We start from the raw sequence: 20,204 nt of genomic DNA, 5'->3' as shown, positions 1-20,204 counted from the left end.
TGCTCAAAATCTGACGTTCTGCAATTCACTCAAAAATGTTGGCAAACTGTTGCAAGTGATTCCCTGAAATGTTTTTTGGTGGAAACAGATGGGTTTTTATCATCGGAAACAGAATTAGCGCTTGACGTCTGAACAACTTTTTTTGAAAAAATCCCTAAGCCGCGCGGTCACAATTTCTGCTCAAAATCTGATGTTCTGCAATTCACTCAAATATGTTGGCAAACTGTTGCAAGTGATCCCCTGAAATGTTTTTTGGTGGAAACAGATGGGTTTTTATCATCGGAAACAGAATTAACGCTTGACGTCTGAACAACTTTTTTTGAAAAAATCCCTAAGCCGCGCGGTCACGATTTCTGCTCAAAATCTGACGTTCTGCAATTCACTCAAAAATGTTGGCAAACTGTTGCAAGTGATTCCCTGAAATGTTTTTCTGTGGAAACAGATGGGTTTTTATCATCGGAAACAGAATTAGCGCTTGACGTCTGAACAACTTTTTTTGAAAAAATCCCTAAGCCGCGCGGTCACAATTTCTGATCAAAATCTGACGTTCTGCAATTCACTCAAAAATGTTGGCAAACTGTTGCAAGTGATCCCCTGAAAGGTTTTTTGGTGGAAACAGATGGGTTTTTAGCATCGGAAACAGAATTAGCCCTTGACGTCTGAACAACTTTTTTTGAAAAAATCCCTAAGCCGCGCGGTCACAATTTCTGCTCAAAATCTGACGTTCTGCAATTCACTCCAAAATGTTGGCAAACTGTTGCAAGTGATCCCCTGAAAGGTTTTTTGGTGGAAACAGATGGGTTTTTGTCATCGGAAACAAAATTAGCGCTTGACGTCTGAACAACTTTTTTTGAAAAAATCCCTAAGTCGCGCGGTCACAATTTCTGCTCAAAATCTGACGTTCTGCAATTCACTCAAATATGTTGGCAAACTGTTGCAAGTGATTCCCTGAAATGTTTTTCGGTGGAAACAGATGGGTTTTTAGCATCGGAAACAGAATTAGCCCTTGACGTCTGAACAACTTTTTTTGAAAAAATCCCTAAGCCGCGCGGTCACAATTTCTGCTCAAAATCTGACGTTCTGCAATTCACTCAAAAATGTTGGCAAACTGTTGCAAGTGATTCCCTGAAATGTTTTTTGGTGGAAACAGATGGGTTTTTATCATCGGAAACAGAATTAGCCCTCGATGTATGAACAACTTTTTTTGAAAAAATCCGTAAGCCGCGCGGTCACAATTTCTGCTCAAAATCTGACGTTCTGCAATTCACTCAAAAATGTTGGCAAACTGTTGCAAGTGATTCCCTGAAATGTTTTTCGGTGGAAACAGATGGGTTTTTATCATCGGAAACAGAATTAGCGCTTGACGTCTGAACAACTTTTTTTGAAAAAATCCCTAAGCCGCGCGGTCACAATTTCTGCTCAAAATCTGACGTTCTGCAATTCACTCAAAAATGTTGGCAAACTGCTGCAAGTGATCCCCTGAAAGGTTTTTTGGTGGAAACAGATGGGTTTTTATCATCGGAAACAGAATTAGCGCTTGACGTCTGAACAACTTTTTTTGAAAAAATCCCTAAGCCGCGCGGTCACAATTTCTGCTCAAAATCTGACGTTCTGCAATTCACTCAAAAATGTTGGCAAACTGTTGCAAGTGATCCCCTGAAAGGTTTTTTGGTGGAAACAGATGGGTTTTTATCATCGGAAACAGAATTAGCGCTTGACGTCTGAACAACTTTTTTTGAAAAAATCCCTAAGCCGCGCGGTCACAATTTCTGCTCAAAATCTGACGTTCTGCAATTCACTCAGAAATGTTGGCAAACTGTTGCAAGTGATCCCCTGAAAGTTTTTTGGTGGAAACAGATGGGTTTTTATCATCGGAAACAGAATTAGCGCTTGACGTCTGAACAACTTTTTTTGAAAAAATCCCTAAGCCACGCGGTCACAATTTCTGCTCAAAATCTGACGTTCTGCAATTCACTCAAAAATGTTGGCAAACTTCTGCAAGTGATCCCCTGAAAGGTTTTTTGGTGGAAACAGATGGGTTTTTATCATCGGAAACAGAATTAGCCCTTGACGTCTGAACAACTTTTTTTGAAAAAATCCCTAAGCCGCGCGGTCACAATTTCTGCTCAAAATCTGACGTTCTGCAATTCACTCCAAAATGTTGGCAAACTGTTGCAAGTGATCCCCTGAAAGGTTTTTTGGTGGAAACAGATGGGTTTTTGTCATCGGAAACAAAATTAGCGCTTGACGTCTGAACAACTTTTTTTGAAAAAATCCCTAAGCCGCGCGGTCACAATTTCTGCTCAAAATCTGACGTTCTGCAATTCACTCAAATATGTTGGCAAACTGTTGCAAGTGATTCCCTGAAATGTTTTTCGGTGGAAACAGATGGGTTTTTAGCATCGGAAACAGAATTAGCCCTCGACGTCTGAACAACTTTTTTTGAAAAAATCCCTAAGCCGCGCGGTCACAATTTCTGCTCAAAATCTGACGTTCTGCAATTCACTCAAAAATGTTGGCAAACTGCTGCGAGTGATCCCCTAAAAGGTTTTTTGGTGGAAACAGATGGGTTTTTATCATCGGAAACAGAATTAGCGCTTGACGTCTGAACAACTTTTTTTGAAAAAATCCCTAAGCCGCGCGGTCACAATTTCTGCTCAAAATCTGACGTTCTGCAATTCACTCAAAAATGTTGGCAAACTGCTGCAAGTGATCCCCTGAAAGGTTTTTTTGGTGGAAACAGATGGGTTTTTATCATCGGAAACAGAATTAGCCCTTGACGTCTGAACAACTTTTTTTGAAAAAATCCCTAAGCCGCGCGGTCACAATTTCTGCTCAAAATCTGACGTTCTGCAGTTCACTCCAAAATGTTGGCAAACTGTTGCAAGTGATCCCCTGAAAGGTTTTTTGGTGGAAACAGATGGGTTTTTGTCATCGGAAACAAAATTAGCGCTTGACGTCTGAACAACTTTTTTTGAAAAAATCCCTAAGCCGCGCGGTCACAATTTCTGCTCAAAATCTGACGTTCTGCAATTCACTCAAATATGTTGGCAAACTCTTGCAAGTGATTCCCTGAAATGTTTTTCGGTGGAAACAGATGGGTTTTTAGCATCGGAAACAGAATTAGCCCTCGACGTCTGAACAACTTTTTTTGAAAAAATCCCTAAGCCGCGCGGTCACAATTTCTGCTCAAAATCTGACGTTCTGCAATTCACTCAAAAATGTTGGCAAACTGCTGCAAGTGATCCCCTGAAAGTTTTTTGGTGGAAACAGATGGGTTTTTATCATCGGAAACAGAATTAGCGCTTGACGTCTGAACAACTTTTTTTGAAAAAATCCCTAAGCCACGCGGTCACAATTTCTGCTCAAAATCTGACGTTCTGCAATTCACTCAAAAATGTTGGCAAACTTCTGCAAGTGATCCCCTGAAAGGTTTTTTGGTGGAAACAGATGGGTTTTTATCATCGGAAACAGAATTAGCCCTTGACGTCTGAAAAACTTTTTTTGAAAAAATCCCTAAGCCGCGCGGTCACAATTTCTGCTCAAAATCTGACGTTCTGCAATTCACTCCAAAATGTTGGCAAACTGTTGCAAGTGATCCCCTGAAAGGTTTTTTGGTGGAAACAGATGGGTTTTTGTCATCGGAAACAAAATTAGCGCTTGACGTCTGAACAACTTTTTTTGAAAAAATCCCTAAGCCGCGCGGTCACAATTTCTGCTCAAAATCTGACGTTCTGCAATTCACTCAAATATGTTGGCAAACTGTTGCAAGTGATTCCCTGAAATGTTTTTCGGTGGAAACAGATGGGTTTTTAGCATCGGAAACAGAATTAGCCCTCGACGTCTGAACAACTTTTTTTGAAAAAATCCCTAAGCCGCGCGGTCACAATTTCTGCTCAAAATCTGACGTTCTGCAATTCACTCAAAAATGTTGGCAAACTGCTGCAAGTGATCCCCTAAAAGGTTTTTTGGTGGAAACAGATGGGTTTTTATCATCGGAAACAGAATTAGCGCTTGACGTCTGAACAACTTTTTTTGAAAAAATCCCTAAGCCGCGCGGTCACAATTTCTGCTCAAAATCTGACGTTCTGCAATTCACTCAAAAATGTTGGCAAACTGCTGCAAGTGATCCCCTGAAAGGTTTTTTTGGTGGAAACAGATGGGTTTTTATCATCGGAAACAGAATTAGCCCTTGACGTCTGAACAACTTTTTTTGAAAAAATCCCTAAGCCGCGCGGTCACAATTTCTGCTCAAAATCTGACGTTCTGCAATTCACTCCAAAATGTTGGCAAACTGTTGCAAGTGATCCCCTGAAAGGTTTTTTGGTGGAAACAGATGGGTTTTTGTCATCGGAAACAAAATTAGCGCTTGACGTCTGAACAACTTTTTTTGAAAAAATCCCTAAGCCGCGCGGTCACAATTTCTGCTCAAAATCTGACGTTCTGCAATTCACTCAAATATGTTGGCAAACTCTTGCAAGTGATTCCCTGAAATGTTTTTCGGTGGAAACAGATGGGTTTTTAGCATCGGAAACAGAATTAGCCCTCGACGTCTGAACAACTTTTTTTGAAAAAATCCCTAAGCCGCGCGGTCACAATTTCTGCTCAAAATCTGACGTTCTGCAATTCACTCAAAAATGTTGGCAAACTGCTGCAAGTGATCCCCTGAAAGGTTTTTTGGTGGAAACAGATGGGTTTTTATCATCGGAAACAGAATTAGCGCTTGACGTCTGAACAACTTTTTTTGAAAAAATCCCTAAGCCGCGCGGTCACAATTTCTGTTCAAAATCTGACGTTCTGCAATTCACTCAAAAATGTTGGCAAACTGCTGCAAGTGATCCCCTGAAAGGTTTTTTTGGTGGAAACAGATGGGTTTTTATCATCGGAAACAGAATTAGCGCTCGACGTCTGAACAACTTTTTTTGAAAAAATCCCTAAGCCGCGCGGTCACAATTTCTGCTCAAAATCTGATGTTCTGCAATTCACTGAAAAATGTTGGCAAACTGTTGCAAGTGATCCCCTGAAAGGTTTTTTGGTGGAAACAGATGGGTTTTTATCATCGGAAACAGAATTAGCGCTTGACGTCTGAACAACTCTTTTTGAAAAAAATCCCTAAGCCGCGCGGTCACAATTTCTGCTCAAAATCTGACGTTCTGCAATTCACTCAAAAATGTTGGCAAACTGTTGCAAGTGATCCCCTGAAAGGTTTTTTGGTGGAAACAGATGGCTTTTTATCATCGGAAACAGAATTAGCCCTCGACGTCTGAACAACTTTTTTTAAAAAAAACCCTAAGCCGCGCGGTCACAATTTCTGCTCAAAATCTGACGTTCTGCAATTCACTCAAAAATGTTGGCAAACTGCTGCAAGTGATCCCCTGAAAGGTTTTTTGGTGGAAACAGATTGGTTTTTAGCATCGGAAACAGAATTAGCGCTTGGCGTCTGAACAAGTTTTTTTGAAAAAATCCCTAAGCCGCGCGGTCACAATTTCTGCTCAAAATCTGACGTTCTGCAATTCACTCAAAAATGTTGGCAAACTGTTGCAAGTGATCCCCTGAAAGGTTTTTTGGTGGAAACAGATGGGTTTTTATCATCGGAAACAGAATTAGCGCTTGACGTCTGAACAACTTTTTTTGAAAAAATCCCTAAGCCGCGCGGTCACAATTTCTGCTCAAAATCTGACGTTCTGCAATTCACTCAAATATGTTGGCAAACTGTTGCAAGTGATTCCCTGAAATGTTTTTCGGTGGAAACAGATGGGTTTTTAGCATCGGAAACAGAATTAGCCCTTGACGTCTGAACAACTTTTTTTGAAAAAATCCCTAAGCCGCGCGGTCACAATTTCTGCTCAAAATCTGACGTTCTGCAATTCACTCAAAAATGTTGGCAAACTGTTGCAAGTGATTCCCTGAAATGTTTTTCGGTGGAAACAGATGGGTTTTTATCATCGGAAACAGAATTAGCGCTTGACGTCTGAACAACTTTTTTTGAAAAAATCCCTAAGCCGCGCGGTCACAATTTCTGCTCAAAATCTGACGTTCTGCAATTCACTCAAAAATGTTGGCAAACTGCTGCAAGTGATCCCCTGAAAGGTTTTTTGGTGGAAACAGATGGGTTTTTATCATCGGAAACAGAATTAGCGCTTGACGTCTGAACAACTTTTTTTGAAAAAATCCCTAAGCCGCGCGGTCACAATTTCTGCTCAAAATCTGACGTTCTGCAATTCACTCAAAAATGTTGGCAAACTGTTGCAAGTGATCCCCTGAAAGGTTTTTTGGTGGAAACAGATGGGTTTTTATCATCGGAAACAGAATTAGCGCTTGACGTCTGAACAACTTTTTTTGAAAAAATCCCTAAGCCGCGCGGTCACAATTTCTGCTCAAAATCTGACGTTCTGCAATTCACTCAGAAATGTTGGCAAACTGTTGCAAGTGATCCCCTGAAAGTTTTTTGGTGGAAACAGATGGGTTTTTATCATCGGAAACAGAATTAGCGCTTGACGTCTGAACAACTTTTTTTGAAAAAATCCCTAAGCCACGCGGTCACAATTTCTGCTCAAAATCTGACGTTCTGCAATTCACTCAAAAATGTTGGCAAACTTCTGCAAGTGATCCCCTGAAAGGTTTTTTGGTGGAAACAGATGGGTTTTTATCATCGGAAACAGAATTAGCCCTTGACGTCTGAACAACTTTTTTTGAAAAAATCCCTAAGCCGCGCGGTCACAATTTCTGCTCAAAATCTGACGTTCTGCAATTCACTCCAAAATGTTGGCAAACTGTTGCAAGTGATCCCCTGAAAGGTTTTTTGGTGGAAACAGATGGGTTTTTGTCATCGGAAACAAAATTAGCGCTTGACGTCTGAACAACTTTTTTTGAAAAAATCCCTAAGCCGCGCGGTCACAATTTCTGCTCAAAATCTGACGTTCTGCAATTCACTCAAATATGTTGGCAAACTGTTGCAAGTGATTCCCTGAAATGTTTTTCGGTGGAAACAGATGGGTTTTTAGCATCGGAAACAGAATTAGCCCTCGACGTCTGAACAACTTTTTTTGAAAAAATCCCTAAGCCGCGCGGTCACAATTTCTGCTCAAAATCTGACGTTCTGCAATTCACTCAAAAATGTTGGCAAACTGCTGCAAGTGATCCCCTAAAAGGTTTTTTGGTGGAAACAGATGGGTTTTTATCATCGGAAACAGAATTAGCGCTTGACGTCTGAACAACTTTTTTTGAAAAAATCCCTAAGCCGCGCGGTCACAATTTCTGCTCAAAATCTGACGTTCTGCAATTCACTCAAAAATGTTGGCAAACTGCTGCAAGTGATCCCCTGAAAGGTTTTTTTGGTGGAAACAGATGGGTTTTTATCATCGGAAACAGAATTAGCCCTTGACGTCTGAACAACTTTTTTTGAAAAAATCCCTAAGCCGCGCGGTCACAATTTCTGCTCAAAATCTGACGTTCTGCAATTCACTCCAAAATGTTGGCAAACTGTTGCAAGTGATCCCCTGAAAGGTTTTTTGGTGGAAACAGATGGGTTTTTGTCATCGGAAACAAAATTAGCGCTTGACGTCTGAACAACTTTTTTTGAAAAAATCCCTAAGCCGCGCGGTCACAATTTCTGCTCAAAATCTGACGTTCTGCAATTCACTCAAATATGTTGGCAAACTCTTGCAAGTGATTCCCTGAAATGTTTTTCGGTGGAAACAGATGGGTTTTTAGCATCGGAAACAGAATTAGCCCTCGACGTCTGAACAACTTTTTTTGAAAAAATCCCTAAGCCGCGCGGTCACAATTTCTGCTCAAAATCTGACGTTCTGCAATTCACTCAAAAATGTTGGCAAACTGCTGCAAGTGATCCCCTGAAAGGTTTTTTGGTGGAAACAGATGGGTTTTTATCATCGGAAACAGAATTAGCGCTTGACGTCTGAACAACTTTTTTTGAAAAAATCCCTAAGCCGCGCGGTCACAATTTCTGCTCAAAATCTGACGTTCTGCAATTCACTCAAAAATGTTGGCAAACTGCTGCAAGTGATCCCCTGAAAGGTTTTTTTGGTGGAAACAGATGGGTTTTTATCATCGGAAACAGAATTAGCGCTCGACGTCTGAACAACTTTTTTTGAAAAAATCCCTAAGCCGCGCGGTCACAATTTCTGCTCAAAATCTGATGTTCTGCAATTCACTGAAAAATGTTGGCAAACTGTTGCAAGTGATCCCCTGAAAGGTTTTTTGGTGGAAACAGATGGGTTTTTATCATCGGAAACAGAATTAGCGCTTGACGTCTGAACAACTCTTTTTGAAAAAAATCCCTAAGCCGCGCGGTCACAATTTCTGCTCAAAATCTGACGTTCTGCAATTCACTCAAAAATGTTGGCAAACTGTTGCAAGTGATCCCCTGAAAGGTTTTTTGGTGGAAACAGATGGCTTTTTATCATCGGAAACAGAATTAGCCCTCGACGTCTGAACAACTTTTTTTTAAAAAAACCCTAAGCCGCGCGGTCACAATTTCTGCTCAAAATCTGACGTTCTGCAATTCACTCAAAAATGTTGGCAAACTGCTGCAAGTGATCCCCTGAAAGGTTTTTTGGTGGAAACAGATGGGTTTTTATCATCGGAAACAGAATTAGCGCTTGACGTCTGAACAACTTTTTTTGAAAAAATCCCTAAGCCGCGCGGTCACAATTTCTGCTCAAAATCTGACGTTCTGCAATTCACTCAAAAATGTTGGCAAACTGCTGCAAGTGATCCCCTGAAAGGTTTTTTGGTGGAAACAGATGGGTTTTTATCATCGGAAACAGAATTAGCGCTTGGCGTCTGAACAAGTTTTTTTGAAAAAATCCCTAAGCCGCGCGGTCACAATTTCTGCTCAAAATCTGACGTTCTGCAATTCACTCAAAAATGTTGGCAAACTGTTGCAAGTGATCCCCTGAAAGGTTTTTTGGTGGAAACAGATGGGTTTTTATCATCGGAAACAGAATTAGCGCTTGACGTCTGAACAACTTTTTTTGAAAAAATCCCTAAGCCGCGCGGTCACAATTTCTGCTCAAAATCTGACGTTCTGCAATTCACTCAAATATGTTGGCAAACTGTTGCAAGTGATTCCCTGAAATGTTTTTCGGTGGAAACAGATGGGTTTTTAGCATCGGAAACAGAATTAGCCCTTGACGTCTGAACAACTTTTTTTGAAAAAATCCCTAAGCCGCGCGGTCACAATTTCTGCTCAAAATCTGACGTTCTGCAATTCACTCAAAAATGTTGGCAAACTGTTGCAAGTGATTCCCTGAAATGTTTTTTGGTGGAAACAGATGGGTTTTTATCATCGGAAACAGAATTAGCCCTCGATGTATGAACAACTTTTTTGGAAAAAATCCGTAAGCCGCGCGGTCACAATTTCTGCTCAAAATCTGACGTTCTGCAATTCACTCAAAAATGTTGGCAAACTGTTGCAAGTGATTCCCTGAAATGTTTTTCGGTGGAAACAGATGGGTTTTTATCATCGGAAACAGAATTAGCGCTTGACGTCTGAACAACTTTTTTTGAAAAAATCCCTAAGCCGCGCGGTCACAATTTCTGCTCAAAATCTGACGTTCTGCAATTCACTCAAAAATGTTGGCAAACTGCTGCAAGTGATCCCCTGAAAGGTTTTTTGGTGGAAACAGATGGGTTTTTATCATCGGAAACAGAATTAGCGCTTGACGTCTGAACAACTTTTTTTGAAAAAATCCCTAAGCCGCGCGGTCACAATTTCTGCTCAAAATCTGACGTTCTGCAATTCACTCAAAAATGTTGGCAAACTGTTGCAAGTGATCCCCTGAAAGGTTTTTTGGTGGAAACAGATGGGTTTTTATCATCGGAAACAGAATTAGCGCTTGACGTCTGAACAACTTTTTTTGAAAAAATCCCTAAGCCGCGCGGTCACAATTTCTGCTCAAAATCTGACGTTCTGCAATTCACTCAAATATGTTGGCAAACTCTTGCAAGTGATTCCCTGAAATGTTTTTCGGTGGAAACAGATGGGTTTTTAGCATCGGAAACAGAATTAGCCCTCGACGTCTGAACAACTTTTTTTGAAAAAATCCCTAAGCCGCGCGGTCACAATTTCTGCTCAAAATCTGACGTTCTGCAATTCACTCAAAAATGTTGGCAAACTGCTGCAAGTGATCCCCTGAAAGGTTTTTTGGTGGAAACAGATGGGTTTTTATCATCGGAAACAGAATTAGCGCTTGACGTCTGAACAACTTTTTTTGAAAAAATCCCTAAGCCGCGCGGTCACAATTTCTGCTCAAAATCTGACGTTCTGCAATTCACTCAAAAATGTTGGCAAACTGCTGCAAGTGATCCCCTGAAAGGTTTTTTTGGTGGAAACAGATGGGTTTTTATCATCGGAAACAGAATTAGCGCTCGACGTCTGAACAACTTTTTTTGAAAAAATCCCTAAGCCGCGCGGTCACAATTTCTGCTCAAAATCTGATGTTCTGCAATTCACTGAAAAATGTTGGCAAACTGTTGCAAGTGATCCCCTGAAAGGTTTTTTGGTGGAAACAGATGGGTTTTTATCATCGGAAACAGAATTAGCGCTTGACGTCTGAACAACTCTTTTTGAAAAAAATCCCTAAGCCGCGCGGTCACAATTTCTGCTCAAAATCTGACGTTCTGCAATTCACTCAAAAATGTTGGCAAACTGTTGCAAGTGATCCCCTGAAAGGTTTTTTGGTGGAAACAGATGGCTTTTTATCATCGGAAACAGAATTAGCCCTCGACGTCTGAACAACTTTTTTTTAAAAAAACCCTAAGCCGCGCGGTCACAATTTCTGCTCAAAATCTGACGTTCTGCAATTCACTCAAAAATGTTGGCAAACTGCTGCAAGTGATCCCCTGAAAGGTTTTTTGGTGGAAACAGATGGGTTTTTATCATCGGAAACAGAATTAGCGCTTGACGTCTGAACAACTTTTTTTGAAAAAATCCCTAAGCCGCGCGGTCACAATTTCTGCTCAAAATCTGACGTTCTGCAATTCACTCAAAAATGTTGGCAAACTGCTGCAAGTGATCCCCTGAAAGGTTTTTTGGTGGAAACAGATGGGTTTTTATCATCGGAAACAGAATTAGCGCTTGGCGTCTGAACAAGTTTTTTTGAAAAAATCCCTAAGCCGCGCGGTCACAATTTCTGCTCAAAATCTGACGTTCTGCAATTCACTCAAAAATGTTGGCAAACTGTTGCAAGTGATCCCCTGAAAGGTTTTTTGGTGGAAACAGATGGGTTTTTATCATCGGAAACAGAATTAGCGCTTGACGTCTGAACAACTTTTTTTGAAAAAATCCCTAAGCCGCGCGGTCACAATTTCTGCTCAAAATCTGACGTTCTGCAATTCACTCAAATATGTTGGCAAACTGTTGCAAGTGATTCCCTGAAATGTTTTTCGGTGGAAACAGATGGGTTTTTAGCATCGGAAACAGAATTAGCCCTTGACGTCTGAACAACTTTTTTTGAAAAAATCCCTAAGCCGCGCGGTCACAATTTCTGCTCAAAATCTGACGTTCTGCAATTCACTCAAAAATGTTGGCAAACTGTTGCAAGTGATTCCCTGAAATGTTTTTTGGTGGAAACAGATGGGTTTTTATCATCGGAAACAGAATTAGCCCTCGATGTATGAACAACTTTTTTGGAAAAAATCCGTAAGCCGCGCGGTCACAATTTCTGCTCAAAATCTGACGTTCTGCAATTCACTCAAAAATGTTGGCAAACTGTTGCAAGTGATTCCCTGAAATGTTTTTCGGTGGAAACAGATGGGTTTTTATCATCGGAAACAGAATTAGCGCTTGACGTCTGAACAACTTTTTTTGAAAAAATCCCTAAGCCGCGCGGTCACAATTTCTGCTCAAAATCTGACGTTCTGCAATTCACTCAAAAATGTTGGCAAACTGCTGCAAGTGATCCCCTGAAAGGTTTTTTGGTGGAAACAGATGGGTTTTTATCATCGGAAACAGAATTAGCGCTTGACGTCTGAACAACTTTTTTTGAAAAAATCCCTAAGCCGCGCGGTCACAATTTCTGCTCAAAATCTGACGTTCTGCAATTCACTCAAAAATGTTGGCAAACTGTTGCAAGTGATCCCCTGAAAGGTTTTTTGGTGGAAACAGATGGGTTTTTATCATCGGAAACAGAATTAGCGCTTGACGTCTGAACAACTTTTTTTGAAAAAATCCCTAAGCCGCGCGGTCACAATTTCTGCTCAAAATCTGACGTTCTGCAATTCACTCAGAAATGTTGGCAAACTGTTGCAAGTGATCCCCTGAAAGTTTTTTGGTGGAAACAGATGGGTTTTTATCATCGGAAACAGAATTAGCGCTTGACGTCTGAACAACTTTTTTTGAAAAAATCCCTAAGCCACGCGGTCACAATTTCTGCTCAAAATCTGACGTTCTGCAATTCACTCAAAAATGTTGGCAAACTTCTGCAAGTGATCCCCTGAAAGGTTTTTTGGTGGAAACAGATGGGTTTTTATCATCGGAAACAGAATTAGCCCTTGACGTCTGAACAACTTTTTTTGAAAAAATCCCTAAGCCGCGCGGTCACAATTTCTGCTCAAAATCTGACGTTCTGCAATTCACTCCAAAATGTTGGCAAACTGTTGCAAGTGATCCCCTGAAAGGTTTTTTGGTGGAAACAGATGGGTTTTTGTCATCGGAAACAAAATTAGCGCTTGACGTCTGAACAACTTTTTTTGAAAAAATCCCTAAGCCGCGCGGTCACAATTTCTGCTCAAAATCTGACGTTCTGCAATTCACTCAAATATGTTGGCAAACTGTTGCAAGTGATTCCCTGAAATGTTTTTCGGTGGAAACAGATGGGTTTTTAGCATCGGAAACAGAATTAGCCCTCGACGTCTGAACAACTTTTTTTGAAAAAATCCCTAAGCCGCGCGGTCACAATTTCTGCTCAAAATCTGACGTTCTGCAATTCACTCAAAAATGTTGGCAAACTGCTGCAAGTGATCCCCTAAAAGGTTTTTTGGTGGAAACAGATGGGTTTTTATCATCGGAAACAGAATTAGCGCTTGACGTCTGAACAACTTTTTTTGAAAAAATCCCTAAGCCGCGCGGTCACAATTTCTGCTCAAAATCTGACGTTCTGCAATTCACTCAAAAATGTTGGCAAACTGCTGCAAGTGATCCCCTGAAAGGTTTTTTTGGTGGAAACAGATGGGTTTTTATCATCGGAAACAGAATTAGCCCTTGACGTCTGAACAACTTTTTTTGAAAAAATCCCTAAGCCGCGCGGTCACAATTTCTGCTCAAAATCTGACGTTCTGCAATTCACTCCAAAATGTTGGCAAACTGTTGCAAGTGATCCCCTGAAAGGTTTTTTGGTGGAAACAGATGGGTTTTTGTCATCGGAAACAAAATTAGCGCTTGACGTCTGAACAACTTTTTTTGAAAAAATCCCTAAGCCGCGCGGTCACAATTTCTGCTCAAAATCTGACGTTCTGCAATTCACTCAAATATGTTGGCAAACTCTTGCAAGTGATTCCCTGAAATGTTTTTCGGTGGAAACAGATGGGTTTTTAGCATCGGAAACAGAATTAGCCCTCGACGTCTGAACAACTTTTTTTGAAAAAATCCCTAAGCCGCGCGGTCACAATTTCTGCTCAAAATCTGACGTTCTGCAATTCACTCAAAAATGTTGGCAAACTGCTGCAAGTGATCCCCTGAAAGGTTTTTTGGTGGAAACAGATGGGTTTTTATCATCGGAAACAGAATTAGCGCTTGACGTCTGAACAACTTTTTTTGAAAAAATCCCTAAGCCGCGCGGTCACAATTTCTGCTCAAAATCTGACGTTCTGCAATTCACTCAAAAATGTTGGCAAACTGCTGCAAGTGATCCCCTGAAAGGTTTTTTTGGTGGAAACAGATGGGTTTTTATCATCGGAAACAGAATTAGCGCTCGACGTCTGAACAACTTTTTTTGAAAAAATCCCTAAGCCGCGCGGTCACAATTTCTGCTCAAAATCTGATGTTCTGCAATTCACTGAAAAATGTTGGCAAACTGTTGCAAGTGATCCCCTGAAAGGTTTTTTGGTGGAAACAGATGGGTTTTTATCATCGGAAACAGAATTAGCGCTTGACGTCTGAACAACTCTTTTTGAAAAAAATCCCTAAGCCGCGCGGTCACAATTTCTGCTCAAAATCTGACGTTCTGCAATTCACTCAAAAATGTTGGCAAACTGTTGCAAGTGATCCCCTGAAAGGTTTTTTGGTGGAAACAGATGGCTTTTTATCATCGGAAACAGAATTAGCCCTCGACGTCTGAACAACTTTTTTTAAAAAAAACCCTAAGCCGCGCGGTCACAATTTCTGCTCAAAATCTGACGTTCTGCAATTCACTCAAAAATGTTGGCAAACTGCTGCAAGTGATCCCCTGAAAGGTTTTTTGGTGGAAACAGATGGGTTTTTATCATCGGAAACAGAATTAGCGCTTGGCGTCTGAACAAGTTTTTTTGAAAAAATCCCTAAGCCGCGCGGTCACAATTTCTGCTCAAAATCTGACGTTCTGCAATTCACTCAAAAATGTTGGCAAACTGTTGCAAGTGATCCCCTGAAAGGTTTTTTGGTGGAAACAGATGGGTTTTTATCATCGGAAACAGAATTAGCGCTTGACGTCTGAACAACTTTTTTTGAAAAAATCCCTAAGCCGCGTGGTCACAATTTCTGCTCAAAATCTGACGTTCTGCAATTCACTCAGAAATGTTGGCAAACTGTTGCAAGTGATCCCCTGAAAGGTTTTTTGGTGGAAACAGATGGGTTTTTGTCATCGGAAACAAAATTAGCGCTTGACGTCTGAACAACTTTTTTTGAAAAAATCCCTAAGCCGCGCGGTCACAATTTCTGCTCAAAATCTGACGTTCTGCAATTCACTCAAATATGTTGGCAAACTGTTGCAAGTGATTCCCTGAAATGTTTTTCTGTGGAAACAGATGGGTTTTTAGCATCGGAAACAGAATTAGCCCTTGGCGTCTGAACAACTTTTTTTGAAAAAATCCCTAAGCCGCGCGGTCACAATTTCTGCTCAAAATCTGACGTTCTGCAATTCACTCAAAAATGTTGGCAAACTGTTGCAAGTGATTCCCTGAAATGTTTTTTGGTGGAAACAGATGGGTTTTTATCATCGGAAACAGAATTAGCCCTCGACGTATGAACAACTTTTTTTGAAAAAATCCGTAAGCCGCGCGGTCACAATTTCTGCTCAAAATCTGACGTTCTGCAATTCACTCAAAAATGTTGGCAAACTGCTGCAAGTGATCCCCTGAAAGGTTTTTTTGGTGGAAACAGATGGGTTTTTATCATCGGAAACAGAATTAGCGCTCGACGTCTGAACAACTTTTTTTGAAAAAATCCCTAAGCCGCGCGGTCACAATTTCTGCTCAAAATCTGATGTTCTGCAATTCACTGAAAAATGTTGGCAAACTGTTGCAAGTGATCCCCTGAAAGGTTTTTTGGTGGAAACAGATGGGTTTTTATCATCGGAAACAGAATTAGCGCTTGACGTCTGAACAACTCTTTTTGAAAAAAATCCCTAAGCCGCGCGGTCACAATTCCTGCTCAAAATCTGACGTTCTGCAATTCACTCAAAAATGTTGGCAAACTGTTGCAAGTGATCCCCTGAAAGGTTTTTTGGTGGAAACAGATGGCTTTTTATCATCGGAAACAGAATTAGCCCTCGACGTCTGAACAACTTTTTTTGAAAAAATCCCTAAGCCGCGCGGTCACAATTTCTGCTCAAAATCTGACGTTCTGCAATTCACTCAAAAATGTTGGCAAACTGCTGCAAGTGATCCCCTGAAAGGTTTTTTGGTGGAAACAGATGGGTTTTTATCATCGGAAACAGAATTAGCGCTTGACGTCTGAACAACTTTTTTTGAAAAAATCCCTAAGCCGCGCGGTCACAATTTCTGCTCAAAATCTGACGTTCTGCAATTCACTCAAAAATGTTGGCAAACTGCTGCAAGTGATCCCCTGAAAGGTTTTTTGGTGGAAACAGATGGGTTTTTATCATCGGAAACAGAATTAGCGCTTGACGTCTGAACAACTTTTTTTGAAAAAATCCCTAAGCCGCGTGGTCACAATTTCTGCTCAAAATCTGACGTTCTGCAATTCACTCAGAAATGTTGGCAAACTGTTGCAAGTGATCCCCTGAAAGGTTTTTTGGTGGAAACAGATGGGTTTTTGTCATCGGAAACAAAATTAGCGCTTGACGTCTGAACAACTTTTTTTGAAAAAATCCCTAAGCCGCGCGGTCACAATTTCTGCTCAAAATCTGACGTTCTGCAATTCACTCAAATATGTTGGCAAACTGTTGCAAGTGATTCCCTGAAATGTTTTTCTGTGGAAACAGATGGGTTTTTAGCATCGGAAACAGAATTAGCCCTTGACGTCTGAACAACTTTTTTTGAAAAAATCCCTAAGCCGCGCGGTCACAATTTCTGCTCAAAATCTGACGTTCTGCAATTCACTCAAAAATGTTGGCAAACTGTTGCAAGTGATTCCCTGAAATGTTTTTTGGTGGAAACAGATGGGTTTTTATCATCGGAAACAGAATTAGCCCTCGACGTATGAACAACTTTTTTTGAAAAAATCCGTAAGCCGCGCGGTCACAATTTCTGCTCAAAATCTGACGTTCTGCAATTCACTCAAAAATGTTGGCAAACTGTTGCAAGTGATTCACTGAAATGTTTTTCGGTGGAAACAGATGGGTTTTTATCATCGGAAACAGAATTAGCGCTTGACGTCTGAACAACTTTTTTTGAAAAAATCCCTAAGCCGCGCGGTCACAATTTCTGCTCAAAATCTGACGTTCTGCAATTCACTCAAAAATGTTGGCAAACTGTTGCAAGTGATCCCCTGAAAGGTTTTTTGGTGGAAACAGATGGGTTTTTATCATCGGAAACAGAATTAGCGCTTGACGTCTGAACAACTTTTTTTGAAAAAATCCCTAAGCCGCGCGGTCACAATTTCTGCTCAAAATCTGACGTTCTGCAATTCACTCAAAAATGTTGGCAAACTGCTGCAAGTGATCCCCTGAAAGGTTTTTTGGTGGAAACAGATGGGTTTTTATCATCGGAAACAGAATTAGCGCTTGACGTCTGAACAACTTTTTTTGAAAAAATCCCTAAGCCGCGCGGTCACAATTTCTGCTCAAAATCTGACGTTCTGCAATTCACTCAAAAATGTTGGCAAACTGCTGCAAGTGATCCCCTGAAAGGTTTTTTGGTGGAAACAGATGGGTTTTTATCATCGGAAACAGAATTAGCGCTTGACGTCTGAACAACTTTTTTTGAAAAAATCCCTAAGCCGCGTGGTCACAATTTCTGCTCAAAATCTGACGTTCTGCAATTCACTCAGAAATGTTGGCAAACTGTTGCAAGTGATCCCCTGAAAGGTTTTTTGGTGGAAACAGATGGGTTTTTGTCATCGGAAACAAAATTAGCGCTTGACGTCTGAACAACTTTTTTTGAAAAAATCCCTAAGCCGCGCGGTCACAATTTCTGCTCAAAATCTGACGTTCTGCAATTCACTCAAATATGTTGGCAAACTGTTGCAAGTGATTCCCTGAAATGTTTTTCTGTGGAAACAGATGGGTTTTTAGCATCGGAAACAGAATTAGCCCTTGACGTCTGAACAACTTTTTTTGAAAAAATCCCTAAGCCGCGCGGTCACAATTTCTGCTCAAAATCTGACGTTCTGCAATTCACTCAAAAATGTTGGCAAACTGTTGCAAGTGATTCCCTGAAATGTTTTTTGGTGGAAACAGATGGGTTTTTATCATCGGAAACAGAATTAGCCCTCGACGTATGAACAACTTTTTTTGAAAAAATCCGTAAGCCGCGCGGTCACAATTTCTGCTCAAAATCTGACGTTCTGCAATTCACTCAAAAATGTTGGCAAACTGTTGCAAGTGATTCACTGAAATGTTTTTCGGTGGAAACAGATGGGTTTTTATCATCGGAAACAGAATTAGCGCTTGACGTCTGAACAACTTTTTTTGAAAAAATCCCTAAGCCGCGCGGTCACAATTTCTGCTCAAAATCTGACGTTCTGCAATTCACTCAAAAATGTTGGCAAACTGTTGCAAGTGATCCCCTGAAAGGTTTTTTGGTGGAAACAGATGGGTTTTTATCATCGGAAACAGAATTAGCGCTTGACGTCTGAACAACTTTTTTTGAAAAAATCCCTAAGCCGCGCGGTCACAATTTCTGCTCAAAATCTGACGTTCTGCAATTCACTCAAAAATGTTGGCAAACTGTTGCAAGTGATCCCCTGAAAGGTTTTTTGGTGGAAACAGATGGGTTTTTATCATCGGAAACAGAATTAGCGCTCGACGTCTGAACAACTTTTTTTGAAAAAATCCCTAAGCCGCGCGGTCACAATTTCTGCTCAAAATCTGATGTTCTGCAATTCACTGAAAAATGTTGGCAAACTGTTGCAAGTGATCCCCTGAAAGGTTTTTTGGTGGAAACAGATGGGTTTTTATCATCGGAAACAGAATTAGCGCTTGACGTCTGAACAACTCTTTTTGAAAAAAATCCCTAAGCCGCGCGGTCACAATTTCTGCTCAAAATCTGACGTTCTGCAATTCACTCAAAAATGTTGGCAAACTGTTGCAAGTGATCCCCTGAAAGGTTTTTTGGTGGAAACAGATGGCTTTTTATCATCGGAAACAGAATTAGCCCTCGACGTCTGAACAACTTTTTTTGAAAAAATCCCTAAGCCGCGCGGTCACAATTTCTGCTCAAAATCTGACGTTCTGCAATTCACTCAAAAATGTTGGCAAACTGCTGCAAGTGATCCCCTGAAAGGTTTTTTGGTGGAAACAGATGGGTTTTTATCATCGGAAACAGAATTAGCGCTTGACGTCTGAACAACTTTTTTTGAAAAAATCCCTAAGCCGCGCGGTCACAATTTCTGCTCAAAATCTGACGTTCTGCAATTCACTCAAAAATGTTGGCAAACTGCTGCAAGTGATCCCCTGAAAGGTTTTTTGGTGGAAACAGATGGGTTTTTATCATCGGAAACAGAATTAGCGCTTGACGTCTGAACAACTTTTTTTGAAAAAATCCCTAAGCCGCGTGGTCACAATTTCTGCTCAAAATCTGACGTTCTGCAATTCACTCAGAAATGTTGGCAAACTGTTGCAAGTGATCCCCTGAAAGGTTTTTTGGTGGAAACAGATGGGTTTTTGTCATCGGAAACAAAATTAGCGCTTGACGTCTGAACAACTTTTTTTGAAAAAATCCCTAAGCCGCGCGGTCACAATTTCTGCTCAAAATCTGACGTTCTGCAATTCACTCAAATATGTTGGCAAACTGTTGCAAGTGATTCCCTGAAATGTTTTTCTGTGGAAACAGATGGGTTTTTAGCATCGGAAACAGAATTAGCCCTTGACGTCTGAACAACTTTTTTTGAAAAAATCCCTAAGCCGCGCGGTCACAATTTCTGCTCAAAATCTGACGTTCTGCAATTCACTCAAAAATGTTGGCAAACTGTTGCAAGTGATTCCCTGAAATGTTTTTTGGTGGAAACAGATGGGTTTTTATCATCGGAAACAGAATTAGCCCTCGACGTATGAACAACTTTTTTTGAAAAAATCCGTAAGCCGCGCGGTCACAATTTCTGCTCAAAATCTGACGTTCTGCAATTCACTCAAAAATGTTGGCAAACTGTTGCAAGTGATTCCCTGAAATGTTTTTCGGTGGAAACAGATGGGTTTTTATCATCGGAAACAGAATTAGCGCTTGACGTCTGAACAACTTTTTTTGAAAAAATCCCTAAGCCGCGCGGTCACAATTTCTGCTCAAAATCTGACGTTCTGCAATTCACTCAAAAATGTTGGCAAACTGTTGCAAGTGATCCCCTGAAAGGTTTTTTGGTGGAAACAGATGGGTTTTTATCATCGGAAACAGAATTAGCGCTTGACGTCTGAACAACTTTTTTTGAAAAAATCCCTAAGCCGCGCGGTCACAATTTCTGCTCAAAATCTGACGTTCTGCAATTCACTCAAAAATGTTGGCAAACTGTTGCAAGTGATCCCCTGAAAGGTTTTTTGGTGGAAACAGATGGGTTTTTATCATCGGAAACAGAATTAGTGCTTGACGTCTGAACAACTTTTTTTGAAAAAAACCCTAAGCCGCGCGGTCACAATTTCTGCTCAAAATCTGAC

The sequence above is a fragment of the Podarcis liolepis genome (assembly GCF_965112155.1).
Source record: "Podarcis liolepis genome assembly, contig: HAP1_SCAFFOLD_22, whole genome shotgun sequence".
Classification (NCBI taxonomy): domain Eukaryota; kingdom Metazoa; phylum Chordata; class Lepidosauria; order Squamata; family Lacertidae; genus Podarcis; species Podarcis liolepis.
The sequence above is the reverse complement of the archived record's forward strand: the minus strand, read 5'-3'. Positions refer to the sequence as shown.